Consider the following 13,710-nt stretch of genomic DNA (forward strand, 5'->3'; position numbering starts at 1 on the left):
AAAATAACTAAATAAATTAGACCCCTCTCCCCACTTGATATGTGCATGAGCAAATGTTTGCCTCTCAGCCGGAGAGCAAGTATTTTGAAACCGAACTAGTTTCTGTTTTGCAATACAGTGTCTTAATTATACAAATAGCTAAGCTGGCATCACTCTGCACAAATTGAATCTCAGTGGATTTTATGGGAGTTTTAACTCAGGCTTCTTGTTGGGGAGATGGGAGTCATTGCTAGTAATTGCAAACACAGCTGATGAAGTCCTTTTCCGTCTGGGCAACTTGGAAATGTGTGGTATAATCTTGTGGCTTATTGTCTATCCGACTACAAAAAGCTGACCATTAAAAATAATTGAATATATTCTTCAGGCTTCCTTGCCAGATTAAAATGACTGAAGAAGACAAGAAGGTGGGGTGGGGAGGAAATGTAGCAATGTGGATATGCGTGTGTGTTTTCTAGCTTCAAGGTCCGGCATTTGGCTCAAGCCAGTCTCTTTCAGTCACACTTTCAGAACTGTGCCCAAAGGAGATAAAATTTTGGTGTACTTAATAGCAGCAAGTTGCAGTAATTGCTGCTAGGACTAAGTGGTGTTTCAAATGCTTAATGTGAGCTTTTGTGTTGCACAGAAGTCTCAGAGTGAAATTTGAAAGGGGGCGGGGAGAGAAAGATTTCTGAAAGTGGTGCAGCTTGCTCTTTTCTGCAAAGCCTATGAGTCAGCTGTCTTGATCCATAGTGATGTTTACCACCAAGGGAAGATGATGGCCCAAACGAGGTTGAGACCAATAGGCCCGGAGCTCTGGAAAACATTGTGAAATATGGTGAGGCTCATGGATAAATATCAAGGTGCTGGTTCAGGGCCATGGTTAGAGTTCAGTGGCAGAAGTGTCTCCTTGCCATGTTCATGGGGCTTCCATGCCAGTGGATTCACATGAGAAGGGCCAGGGTGTGAATGCATCTCCTCAGATTCTAGGGATGCCAGTGAACTTCACTCAAGCCAGGCTTAGGAACCAACGCCAAAGCCTTTCTTTGTAAAGCCCAACCTCAAAGAAAACCCCTGAACTTCCATCCAACTTGGATTTTTATCTGAACACTCCTTCAACTATATCAGATGTGAAACCCTCTCGGTCCTATGGGGAAAGGGTAAACACACATTCTCAGAATCATTTAGACTCCATTCACCCCCCAGAGGGTGATTGTCCCTGAAGCCCCCTTTGTATTATCCCCATAGGACCAAAAGGATCAGCATCCCTCCACTCGGTCCTATGGAACAGGCAGAAGAAGCTGTAGGAGCAGATCTAGAGGGTATGTGTGGGGAGTTGTGTCCACAGGGCTCTCCATCCTGTCTGTTCTGATCCATCTGTGCAGATAGGTGTGATGCAGGTCAGTGGTTGCAGCACCTTGGAAAGCTCCAAGTGAGCAACGTGCTCCCACAATAGCTGGAGGTGAACTTAGACACCCTAAGAGTCCCTCCAGGCAGTCTAACTTTCCCCATAAGACCTTTGTCTCAGGTTCAGTAGTCAGTAGGCTCAGGTTTAGCATTGTGGTACTGTTCCCCAGCTGATGGTACAGCAGCACTGGACTTAGAAGGCTCACACATCTGAGATTGAGGGTGGGCCGCCATCCTAAGAATCTGTCCCTGGAGCCCCTTTACCCTCCTCACACCCTCAAATTGGCTTTGAAGAACTATTTGAATTCTTCCAAATTTAGCAGGGAAGACTTGTGTACTTTCCAAATTAGTGCAAGGCGAGTCCATCTTTGCTGAATCCTCACATTTGACCTCCAGTTTATTTCTGCCAATCCTTCCTCATAGTGCTGCCTTCTCATACAGTCAGTGTAGTGTTAGTATGCTGAACTCACGCAAGGTTGTATGAGCAGCAGTTTGTGAAAGTGAGCTGGCATCTCAGCAGCAGGGAGCAACTCCTAGTGTAAATGTTATCATTTTTTTGTCTTATTTTAACTTGGATTTCATCTTGTTAGGCGGCTGTTGTTTTTGCTACAATTGTTGCTAATTTGAACTTAACTGGATTTTTATAGCTTTGTGTTGAAAGCTGTTATGAGAACCTGTCTTGAAGAGTGGGGCAGTAAACGTTGAAATAAAATAAGTATATTTGAAGAAGGTAACAGGTTCCAGGTGTGGATAGGAAGTGGGCTGTTGCAATCTGTTGAAATATAGTTAAATGCAGTTAGTTGCTTGTAGTGTTCAACAGCTGCTAGTGCTCTACATGTGATGATTCATCCTGATTGTAAAAATGTAATCCAAAGCTTTAAATGGCTTGCAAAAGCCACATGGGCTATGAGGCCATTTGGATACCTCCCCATAGAAGTGTACAGCTTTTGTTATGGACCCTTAGAGAACGCAGAATGGCTCTAATCTGGCAGAGGTTAGTTTGTGCTTCAGCTGAGAGAACAAATGTTTGTCTGAAATGGACCAAGCTTCTGTTGGGAGTGGTAATGATCTACAAAGGGGACTCCCAACATCTTAGCTAGAAGACTGTGCCTTAGCAATCTATAATGTCTTTCTCATTCATTAACTTTACACTGAATGGCTTCAAAATCTTTAAAAATATATTCCATACTTAGTTAGCCTCTAATCTAGGGGTGGGGAACCTGTGCCCCCCCCCAGATGTTGTTGTACTCCAGCTCCCCTCAGCATGGCCCCTGGGCAGGGATGATGGGAATTGTAGCCAACAAAATCTGTTACACACAAGGTTTGGGACAACTGGTCCCAACTGGTCATGCAGGCTTTCCACGTCAATGTCTTGGAAACATTTCACTGATCAACAGAGAGCTGCCATGCATTGACGTCATCCCCTTCTAAACATTTTATTCCGAACGTCATTCACTGAGTCTTCCTCTATTTGGGCAGCGCATTCTGAGACATATTATTCTTTGTGTAAACCTCTGCCTCCTTTTTTCAGTGGTTGATTATTAGTGTGACTTCACAGACACATTGTTGTTGCTGTTGTTTTTGGCAGAGGAGGGGAATGTGTGCCTGCAGGTAAGTGAAGTGTCTGCTTCCTTAAGCATTTTCTAAAATGCTTAGACAATCACTTGAAGACAGAGAGAGGAATTGCATCACATTGCTCATAGCTATGCATGATGAGTTTCTGTCCCTGCAAGTATGCTCTTCCATAATCCAGTACACACCATCATTATCTTCAGCACCTCAGTAATAAGGAAAGAATAAGCTGAAATTAGTCATTTTGGGATGAGTTGCCAAAAGGATTTTAGACTTGGATGGGTAAACAACTTTTTAAATTATGTAAGGGAACTGCATAAATATATCTGAAGAAGTGTGGTATCTGAAGAAGTGTGCATGCACACGAAAGCTCATACCAAAATAAAAACTTAGTTGGTCTTTAAGGTGCTACTGAAGGAATTTTTTTTATTTTGCATAAATATACTCTTCTAACAGCAGCTTGGGAAATGCCACATTTGAGTGGTCCCTCATGTAATAAAACGGTTCACAAATTAAGATAACTAGTATGTACACCAAGGACAGATTCTACCCTAGCCTATTCCTTACTGTACTAGATTTCTGGTTGCGGGGAGCTTTCCATGAAGGGAAGGATTCCCTAATATGTTTCGCTCACATACACCCTTTTGCAGTCTGAAGTGGTAACACTACAGTTGGCCATCTTGTTTGGTTCCATGTTTATATGAGCCCTGAGAGGATCCTGCTTGTGCTCAGTGGCATCCAACTTATTACTTCCCTGTTTAAAAAAATCAAAGATATGGGTGACAGTGGTTTGTGGTGCATTGTGCATTATCCTTTGTTATTATGCTGACTCAATAGTCATAATGCCTTCTGTATTGCAGGATTTCTGGGCTCCCTGCAGTGGTATCAGATATAAAATGATGCAGTTAAAGCACGTCAAAGTGCAAGTAGATAAATACTGGCGGAAAGGCAAACGACATTTCCGTGCTCTGCTCTGGTTCACTAGAAGTGGCTTAGTCATGCTGGCCACATGACCCGGAAGCTGTCTGCGGACAAACGCCGGCTCCCTCGGCCAGTAAAGCGAGATGAGTGCTGCAACCCCAGAGTCATCTGCGACTGGACTTAATGATCAGGGGTCCCTTTACCTATCGTCTTTTGACATTAAGGCTGATCTGTCTTTATTTTGCTCAGTTTCAACTTCATTGAGGTTTCTTTAACTAACTTAGGAACTAAGGATATCTAAACACAGAATTTACTCGATGGAAAGAAAGCACGGTGCAGCTTACACCAATTCCATTATTATTATTATTATTATTATTATTATTATTATTATTATTATTTTCTTTGCAAATAATTACGTTTCCAAGCACTTAGTTCAGGTCACTTGTGATTAGTTCACGCCATATATCTAATGACTTTGCTTATCAGTGGCAGCAGTTGTCCTTTAGCATTTAGCATGGATCATTCACTGTTTAATTTCTTCCTCTTAATGGAAACAGATGCAATTTGATATTTTGTAATTAATGCGAATAGAGAGACTGTTCATTGCTGAGGTGGATGCACTCAGAAGCACTGTGCTGATACATTTAGTTCAGACAATTAAGTCTAAGATTGAACATTAATGCTAGAATTGCATATTGATCACATGGTAGTCACTTGGCTGATATGGTTGCACAAATTTCTCAAATGTCAGAGGCACTCTCGGAAGTCTTGTAGAGGAGAAGATCCTTCTGTTACTACCTCAGTAGGGCAGACTTGTAAAGTAGTTGCATCTAATTTAGACTGCCCTTATTGAGGCAACAGTCAAAACTCACCTTAAGCTGGACTGTGGGTTTATTAATGATATTTAATAGAATCTCTATGTGAACGCAGTACAGTGGTGGTGGGGAGCGGAAAAAGGGAGGAAACCTTTAAAAAAAACCAAATTGGGGGGGGCAGTAATATTTTGGGAGGTAACCCTATGCTCCCAATTTTCAACCCCTCCCCTGTCCTTTACATCTCCATATGGGGGGTGTCATCAACGGATTTAGTGGAAGCATCCCTGTATTCTCTTCTACCAGCTCAGCCAGGCTCCCACTATCTGCCGCAGAGTGTGCTGGCACAACGATGAAACCTGGATTGAAATTAACAGTAAAGGAGATTAAACACATCAGCATCTACATGCCTGGATAGGCTTGCTCAAACTATTTTTGTTATTTAATGATATGTGAACATTGATAAATTATAGAAATACACGTTGAGCAGTGACGTGTCACAGTGATACTGGTGCTGCAGTAATCAGTAAAGCAGAAATCATTAAATTGTGAAGGAATAGCATGTTGAGAGGATAATAACGCAGGGAATTTACATACCAGATTTTAATGTAATTTGATGTTTGCCTTTGCAGGTTTCATAAAAGCTCCATAACACACCGGTAACGCTTTAATCCACAATTTGTTACTTGTTTAATTATTTGCATGAGGTGTGGTAAAAACTAGTCCTATGGGCTTCCTATTGCCTTCCGTCCTACTGAAGAACCTTCATTCATTTCCATTGCATAGTCAGTTAAATGTGCATTGCTTAGCAGTTTCTTACTAGATTTTTTTTTAACTCTAAAGCATCAAAAATAGTTCTGCACAGTGACTCCGGAGGAGCTGGTACATTGTCTTTATCACCCCTATGGAAGGATCAGGACATGAACACTATAACATCATTAGACAAAATGTTTGCTAAATTTGGCTAGCTGCTTGGAAGTAACAAGATCTTGACCTTAATGGTCAATTAGATTGCTGTTTCATGTTCTAAGATGAGCAAAGAACCATCTATGACCCAAGGGTATTCTGCTGTATGAAATTTTTACATTTCTACAGTGAATAATGCCTGCCAGGAGTTTTGACATAGTTAAATTGAATTACTGGTAACTACAATAAGAGTTCTCTATTTATTGTTCCACCTCAGCTTCATAGTCCTAAAAACACACACACAAAATTAAAGGAGGTATTCTAAGACAGTTAAGATTCTGCCTTGTACATAAATGGTCTTTCAATTATACCTGGGGGTTTCTGCTTTGTATCACTGTTCAACTTGTATTTGTTGTGCTTACACCTTTAAATCAAAACAAAAATAAACAAAGAAAGCTGGGCTTCAAAACTAATTGCATTAGTGTTGGCCATCATTTAAGATTTTAGCTGTTATGAATTTGATAGTGAATATCTTGGAGTTGTGTAAAAACAGCTTTCATAGTTGTGTCATGCAAGACAGGGACACACACATTGCATAAAAGAGAACTATTTTTGCCCATTTGAAAACTCTGAAGGATGAGACTGTTTTCATAGCAAATTAACTTTCACGGTCACAACTGTTGTTCATTTGTAACAGGAAATACCTGCTGGGCCAACTATTTCTACACTGAAACATCCTCAAATGTCATGGGTGCACCTAGCAATCTCAGAAATGTAGTTCATGCTGTGCTCCCCCATCCCCCGGAATGCAGAAATTTGAACCCGGAGGGTCTGACTGAGAGCTACTTGGCATGTCAGGAAGAGACAATAACAGGGGATACGCAAGTATTTGTATACTAGCCTTTGCCAATCAGGTGCCCTCCATATGTTTTGGAGTACAACTCCCACCAGCTGGTTGGTCAGTGTTAGGGTAGACATTTCGACCCTTGCACTCCTAAGCTCACATCTGAAAATTCATTCAGAAGCTCTTTTAGGAAGTGCAATTCACTCCCCTTTTCTTGCCTAGTGCTGCTTAAGAATGCCTGAAGATGCTATTAGAGACAGGAAGAGTAGTTTAGGGTTTCTATAATTTGAAGAGCAAAAAAAGGGGATGCTCTGATGGCCATTCAAAGCAAATAAATGCAATTTGTCTCAAATTTTCCACTGAAAAATAGGACATGTCTTGGATGCATCTTTAGATTCGAAGTCCGTATCGTGATAATGGTTTCACACTTTTTGACCTGGCAATATATCGTGAATCTTGGTGTGTGTGTGCGCATGCGCTATGCAAAAATCATGATGCAGGAGAAGCTGTGAAGCCAGCCAATGCCTCTACATAACCCCATCCTTATTTCAGAAACTGTGATATATCTGTATATCACAATGTTTAACTGATGATGCATCAAGTTGAAAACCAGCTCCATCAATAATTCAGATACCATGATATATTTGCATATCACAATGTCTAGCTGGTGATATATCACGATGTTGAAAACCAGATATTGCCTACCCCAGATGTGTGCTGGGAAAAACTTGTGCAGGGTACAGATTGTGTGCTATTGCTGGGGAAAGGGGCTAGGCAAGACAGCTAAGGAAGATAGGCGAGATAGCAAAGAAAGCATAGGGCACAGAAGATCAATGGGTAATGTAGTGATAGTGCATGCTGACCCAGCCACTGCTTGCACATGTTCACAGGGGAGTACTAATGTAGGTGACGCAACAAAAAATCGCATTAAATTCCTGTTGGCAATCTGTTGACAGCCCTTGTCTTCAGCCCTTGATTCACTGCTCATCTGGTGTTTGCCGATTGTACTTAACTCAGAAGTTGCACGTCTGTTTCCATGGTGCTGATTAGCATACAGAGCTGGCATCTAAGGTTGCATCCGAGGCAGATTTACAAAGGCTGGAACAGCCAGACTGACCTCACTAAAGCAACATTGATCTTAAGGCAGTAGTACGGAGCTGGACTGGGGTAGGTAGGTGGGGGTGTTTCTGAAGCATATTGGGGACACTCAAAATGGTGATTTGTTCAGCGGCGATTGTTATAGTTTCCCGGTTTTTTATTTTTTATTTATTTTAGCCAAATGGAATTTCATGATGTGATTATATCCACTGTTTGATCTCTCATTGGCTGAGATTATGCCTTTCAGGGTTCTTTTCTTTGGTGCAGCACTGAATGGCTATGAAGATAATGTGAAAGATATGGCATGTTTTGCGGGTGCTTTATTGTTTTTCAAAATAGCGAGTTCCATGCTGAAAACGGAACATCACAGAAACTCTGTGTGCTGTTTGAATGCATCTTTTAGCATCTTTTATGCAGAGCATATGCCAGGAATTGGCTCTGAATTTAATTAAATCAGTTTCCCTTTAATACTACCATCTCATTGTCTTGAATAACTTCTTGGTAAATAAACTGATAAATAAGGAACACAACACTAATGGATCTGATGGTTTCTCCTTCTCCTGAAGCATTCCTATATCTCCTGAGGGTCCCTTATCCTGAAGAAAAATAGACAAAACAGGAGGAGGTGCCATCTTCCTTCCCAGATCAGCTCTTCCTAACAAGCTGAATGACTGAGTCAGGCTGGATCTCCTAAAAGTACAGTATCCAGGCTCCCCCTCTCAGACACAGTCTTTGGACTCTCAGCTTGAGGGAACTTTAAAGCCTTTTTTCAACAAATCATTACACTGTCTTGACATTAGTCCAAAGTACAGGATGCAAGATTTGTAAGGCTGCAGCAGATCTCTTAAAGTTCATGACTAAAAAATAGCTAAGAAGTTGTCCCAACACTACTTTTAAAGGATAGGGTCGGTCCGAACAGTTACATGGTTATTGACAAGAAGAATGAGCTTTCCAGGGATCGCTCCAGTGGATTGGCTGGAACTGTTCACACCTGTGCCAATGGAAACATGACCTTAGTAACAGGACCTAAGTCAGTCCTTCCATGTCCCCTTCCACTTCTGGTCTGGTTCAGCCAGACCCACTGATTGGTTGCCCTCCTCTTTGGCTAGCATGGAGACCTCCTCTCTGGAAGATTCTCCTCCCCTTCTGTGACGTCTGCCAATAATGGGCTAAAGTCTTCTCCTGAGTTGCTGAACTTTGGTTCATCCAAGAGGCTTGGATTTATGAGAATGGCTAAGACCCTGAACATTTATCTCTGGTCTCTCTCCATGCTAGCAGACAGATTTATAACACCTGCTTATCTGGTTGGCACCATTGCACAAGCCCAGTCTGAAACACCATTAATGGGAATAATATCATCATCCAGCTGTGCTCCCATAAAGCCCCCCACCCACCCACGCACCGTCACCTGACCTGAGCCACAGAAAGTTACAGCTGAAAAGCCCCAGGATTGGCTGGCCTGAGACAATGGCATTGCTAGGTCACAAAGGTTACCAACCAAGGTCCCTGGATACTTCCTTGCTAGTGCCCCACTTTCCCTGTGGAACAAAATATCTAAAGCCACCTTCAAATTGGCTGGAGGAAGGCATTTGGAAGGCTTTGGGGAATATAGAGAAAGCCACCAAGCAGTGAGTAGGTTGCGGCCCATTCTCTACTGACTTTTCATAGCTCATCTTCCCCGTGGAAGATATTTGAAAGGTAAGTTACCTGGGCTTCCATGCATACAATTTCCAAGCATTATAAAATAGATAAATATTCATCTGCTATAGTAGCATTTGGCAGGAAAGTGTTTCAAGGAGTAGTCTTATAACAAATGTTTGATCCTTGGAAGCCCACCCAACATTATTCCGCTGGGAGTTTCAGAAGAAAATCGAAATTTCCTTGGCCATTGATTTCTGTTCTCTGAGACTCCCTTTTTTAAAATGAGATTTTGATTAAAGTTTTTCATAATACAATAAAATAGCGGCTACCAAACATACAAATAGAATATGTAGAATACAGAGTCCTTTCTTAGTAAATAATTGTTAGCCATTACCAGCCACAGAATGTAGTAGACCCTCTTCTCAGTTCTCACCTGGGATCTTTCCTTTCTCCTCCCAGACTCTCACCCTGTCTCTCACCCAGCTTCTTCCATCAAGCATCTACCACCCCCATGGCTATACAATCTCTGGCCCTTGCGACATAGGACAGAAAGACAGTAAGATTGTAACAATAAGAAGAGAGAAAAGAGAAATAAAACAAAAATACAAATTAGAGAAAGATACAAAAAGAAAACTTCTGATTTTCCGTCTGCCGGTTACATATAAAAAAAGAATGATTATTTAAGACATTCCGTCCATGCTAACACCCATCTTCTCCACTTTCTGTTAAACAATATTTCTGTTAAGTCAATCTACTGATTGAGAGTGGGTTAGCTACTACTGTCTAACAACAGCACGCTTATAATAATGTATTTTATTTTAAATTGGTTTGTAATGTGCTGGCATTGACATGAGAGGGTGGAGTTTTATGGTTTTAAGATCATCATCATAGATAAGCCGTTGGTCTATTAGAATGCTTCTGAGCATCAGGCAGAAGTTGTCAAATTAGTGGTAACAATGTGGATTGAACATCATTAATGCTAAAGGTGAAAGAAAGAGAAAGAGAGAAAGTTGCTAGGAATGGCAACTACCTTTGAGTTCACTGAATTGGTCAACCTGTGCCTGGGCTATTCCATTTTAAATTGAGTGCATGCTCATACTGTATTATTTAATGTTCCTCAGTATAAAATTGGACATTTCCTTGTGGAAGCATTTAATAAAGTGAGCTTCCTCCTGCAGTCTGAAGAAGTTTGGCCAGGGCACAAATTGAACCATCTCTCTCTGAGAACTAAGCCCTAAAGTGCTGCTGACCTATGCACAGCAATAAAAAGCGGAGCCACCATTAATGTTTTCCAGCAGTTTTGTTCTCAGCCTGGATTGCTTCTTGAAATCCTGGAGGGCTTCAAATGTTAAATGGTGGCATTGTATTAAGCTTCATTACCCACCCACGTAAACATTTTCACAGAAATACAAAACAGAAACAACACAGGCATTTAGCATTTGGTGGGTGATTTTATTGGTTTTAAAAAGGGCACATTCTGTGCTTCCTCTGTGGCTGCAGATATGTAACTGGGAATATCCCCTCAGGAAATAAATGCAAAGCATGTCCCATATTAAGGCTAATATGTGGCAAATGCTTTGGAGCTTTTGGAATGCTTGTTAGGTGATGAGGAACCAAGGATGCATATCCACCAGTGCTAGCCTCAAATAAAAAGGTTTTCACTTGTGCAGTCCATGCACCTCTTCAGCATAGGATAGCTTGTGCCTGTGTTCTGTTTGTCAGCAAACTGCCTATCGAGAATTTGCATAGTTATGGCAGCCAACAAAAAAGAACACTTCAGTAGTGTTAGACTAAAAGAAGTGCCACTTACTGTAAACAGATGCGAACAATATGCATATGCAGTTTTCACTAGCCCTAACTACCTGACTCCTGTTGGAAGGATCTGTTAGTATACCCTCCAACATTTCTCTGTTGAAAATAGGGACATCCTATTTAATAAATAAATAAATAACCCATCTGATTCGGTTGTCCCAGCCACTCTAGGCAGTTTCCAGCATATATAAAAATATAATAAAACATTAAACATTTTAAAAAAACCTTCCCTATACAGGGCTGCATTCAGAGATTTAAGCAGAGGTAAGCATTGTAAGAAAGGGAACGTGGGTGGCGCTGTGGTCTAAACCACAGAGCCCAGGGCTTGCAGATCAGAAGGTCGGCGGTTTGAATCCCTGGGACGGGGTGAGCTCCCATTGCTCGGTCCCTGCTGCTGCCCACCTAGCAGTTCAAAAGCACGTCAAAGTGCAAGTAGATAAATAGGTACTGCTCCGGCGGGAAGGTAAATGGTGTTTCTGTGTGCTGCTCTGGTTCGCCAGAAGCAGCTTAGTCATGCTGGCCACATGACCCGGAAGCTGTATGCCGGCTCCCTCGCCAGTAAAGCGAGATGAACACCGCAAGCCCAGAGTCGTCCGCGACTAGACCTAACAGTCAGGGGTACCTTTACCTTTACCTTTAAGCATTGGAGAAAGGTAATAATTAGTTCTACAATCTCTTCAGCTTTCTCTATCTCCAAGGGAGCCTCTGGATTTTTTTGTAAGAGACTGGCTTACATGTGACAACTTTAGACATGAAAGATGTAACATGTAACCAGGTACTAAAGTACATACTTTGAATATGCAGCCAGCATCCCAGGCTAAAACACAGGTGCACCAGCTTTCCCTTCAATACTCCTTTTCTGCAATTTATCCTCCCCTGTTGTCTTGGAAACAGGGTGTATATATTTGCCTTCAGCAGAGAGGGACACATGGAGAAAAATAGTACCTGACTGGATATTGCTCTGTGATCAGAGGCAAGGTGACTTGAGCAAGTTCATAAAACTCTGTTTCTCGTCTACAGCATCCATCACCCCCAACCTTTGGCTATATTGGCTGGATCTGATGGGAGTTATTCCAACAATATTTGCAGGGCAAGATGTTTTGCCTGCAGTTGTTTTGGCCGAGTCATTTCCCATAATGGGCATCTCTCCCAGAGAATGGGTTATCAATTGGCCTTCCATTCAAGTAATTTCCTTAGACACTCTGGGATGCAGTCCTTTCTTTGACGGCTTTCTATGAACTTTACTCTGGACTAAGACGGGGATCTCTTCTAGGGTGATGTTGCCAAAGTTCAGAATTACTTGTTTTGCTATATGAATTTGTTTAGTCCGTACCTTCAGGAGACGAAAAGGCTAAGGAGCAAACCCTACACAGATCTGGACAGTTGGTTGGATGGCGCCTTGCAGCAACTCCTCCGACAACTCCTGCAGCCAAGCTGGTGCCAAATGTATGGCTCTGCTTTCCTTTGGAGTACAATGAGGCTGGGGGGGGGTCTTTTCGTCTGGGCAAACCAGGGCAACCCAAAACCTCCATACCAGGTCCTTGTACCCCAGAGATGTCCCTTCAGTGCTAACGCAGCAGAAGCAATGTGGGAGGCAGCAGTTACGAGTTACCAGTCTCTGTTGCCTCAGCAGGTGCTGTGATCTTTCAGTTGTTTGAATTACCCCCAGAGGCACAGTCCATTGTCTATCAAGACAGATGGATGACAACAACAACAACAACAACAACAACAACAACAACAACAACAACAACAACAACAACAAAGCACCCATCAGCTTGCATGCTCCAACATAACAAAGGTAGAGAAAACTCTCAGAGTACATTCCCCTGAAAAGCTTGCAAAGAGGAGTTAGGTTTTCACTAGTTCCTGCAATTTGAAAGTAAAATGTGTGATAATCTGAATAATTGGAAATTGTGTCCATGACCTTAGCGTCACATGAGTCTCTTAATTGCAACATCCCTTAATTAGGATGTGCTTAAGCAATACAGACTCCTAGGCACAGAACACATTCATGGGAATCACTATAGCTTAATGAAAATAAATGTCAATGAGTCATCCTCCAGCCTTATGAAATGCTCTTCCAGGGGAATGTGCATGCCCTTTTTCATATTGCACTCTATTAAACCTCATTTTACTCTGTTAAAAGGTGATGAAATGTATTTTGTGATTCTTTCCTTACTGTGAGGCATGCAGAGTTTTTTTAAATGTCTAACATTTAAATGTTAGAGAAGACACTGGCATTGCACTGAAGCATTTTTATTTTTTAAAATAATCTGTATTGGATTTCACTTCATATTGCACTATGTTTTACTTGGCAATTGGTGTTCAAGATGAATGCTACATAAGCTGGAAAATCACCAGATACAAATATTTCAGAAAGTATTAGATTTTGTATTAAGCTTCTGGTCACCTACACTCCAGGGGAGGGGGGTGTTACTGGTTTGTTTTGCTTTTGTTTTTATTATGTACTTTGCCCTGAGATCTATGGATGAAGGCCGGTATAAATAATAATAATAATAATAATAATAATAATAATAATAATAATAATAATTTTCCCAAACTGTGGCTGAAAGCAGCTTACACCAATTAAACTGTTAACTACTGTGTGAAGTGGTGCAGCCAAGGCACTGAGCTACACACCTCAGAACTAGGCTTCAGTCTGAGGCTCAAGTGAATATTTTAAGAAGGAAAACAACACTGACAGCTGATCTAGTGTTTCGG

The 13,710-nt window shown here is 41.6% G+C and overlaps 1 protein-coding gene across 6 annotated transcripts in view; it reads left to right on the forward strand.

The window, feature by feature from the left end:
• The window catches only part of PLCB1 (phospholipase C beta 1), a 441,431-nt gene that overhangs the window by 84,175 nt on the left and 343,546 nt on the right, over positions 1-13,710 (forward strand). The window lies entirely within an intron of this gene.

The sequence above is a fragment of the Zootoca vivipara genome, chromosome 3 (genome assembly GCF_963506605.1).
Source record: "Zootoca vivipara chromosome 3, rZooViv1.1, whole genome shotgun sequence".
NCBI lineage: Eukaryota > Metazoa > Chordata > Lepidosauria > Squamata > Lacertidae > Zootoca > Zootoca vivipara.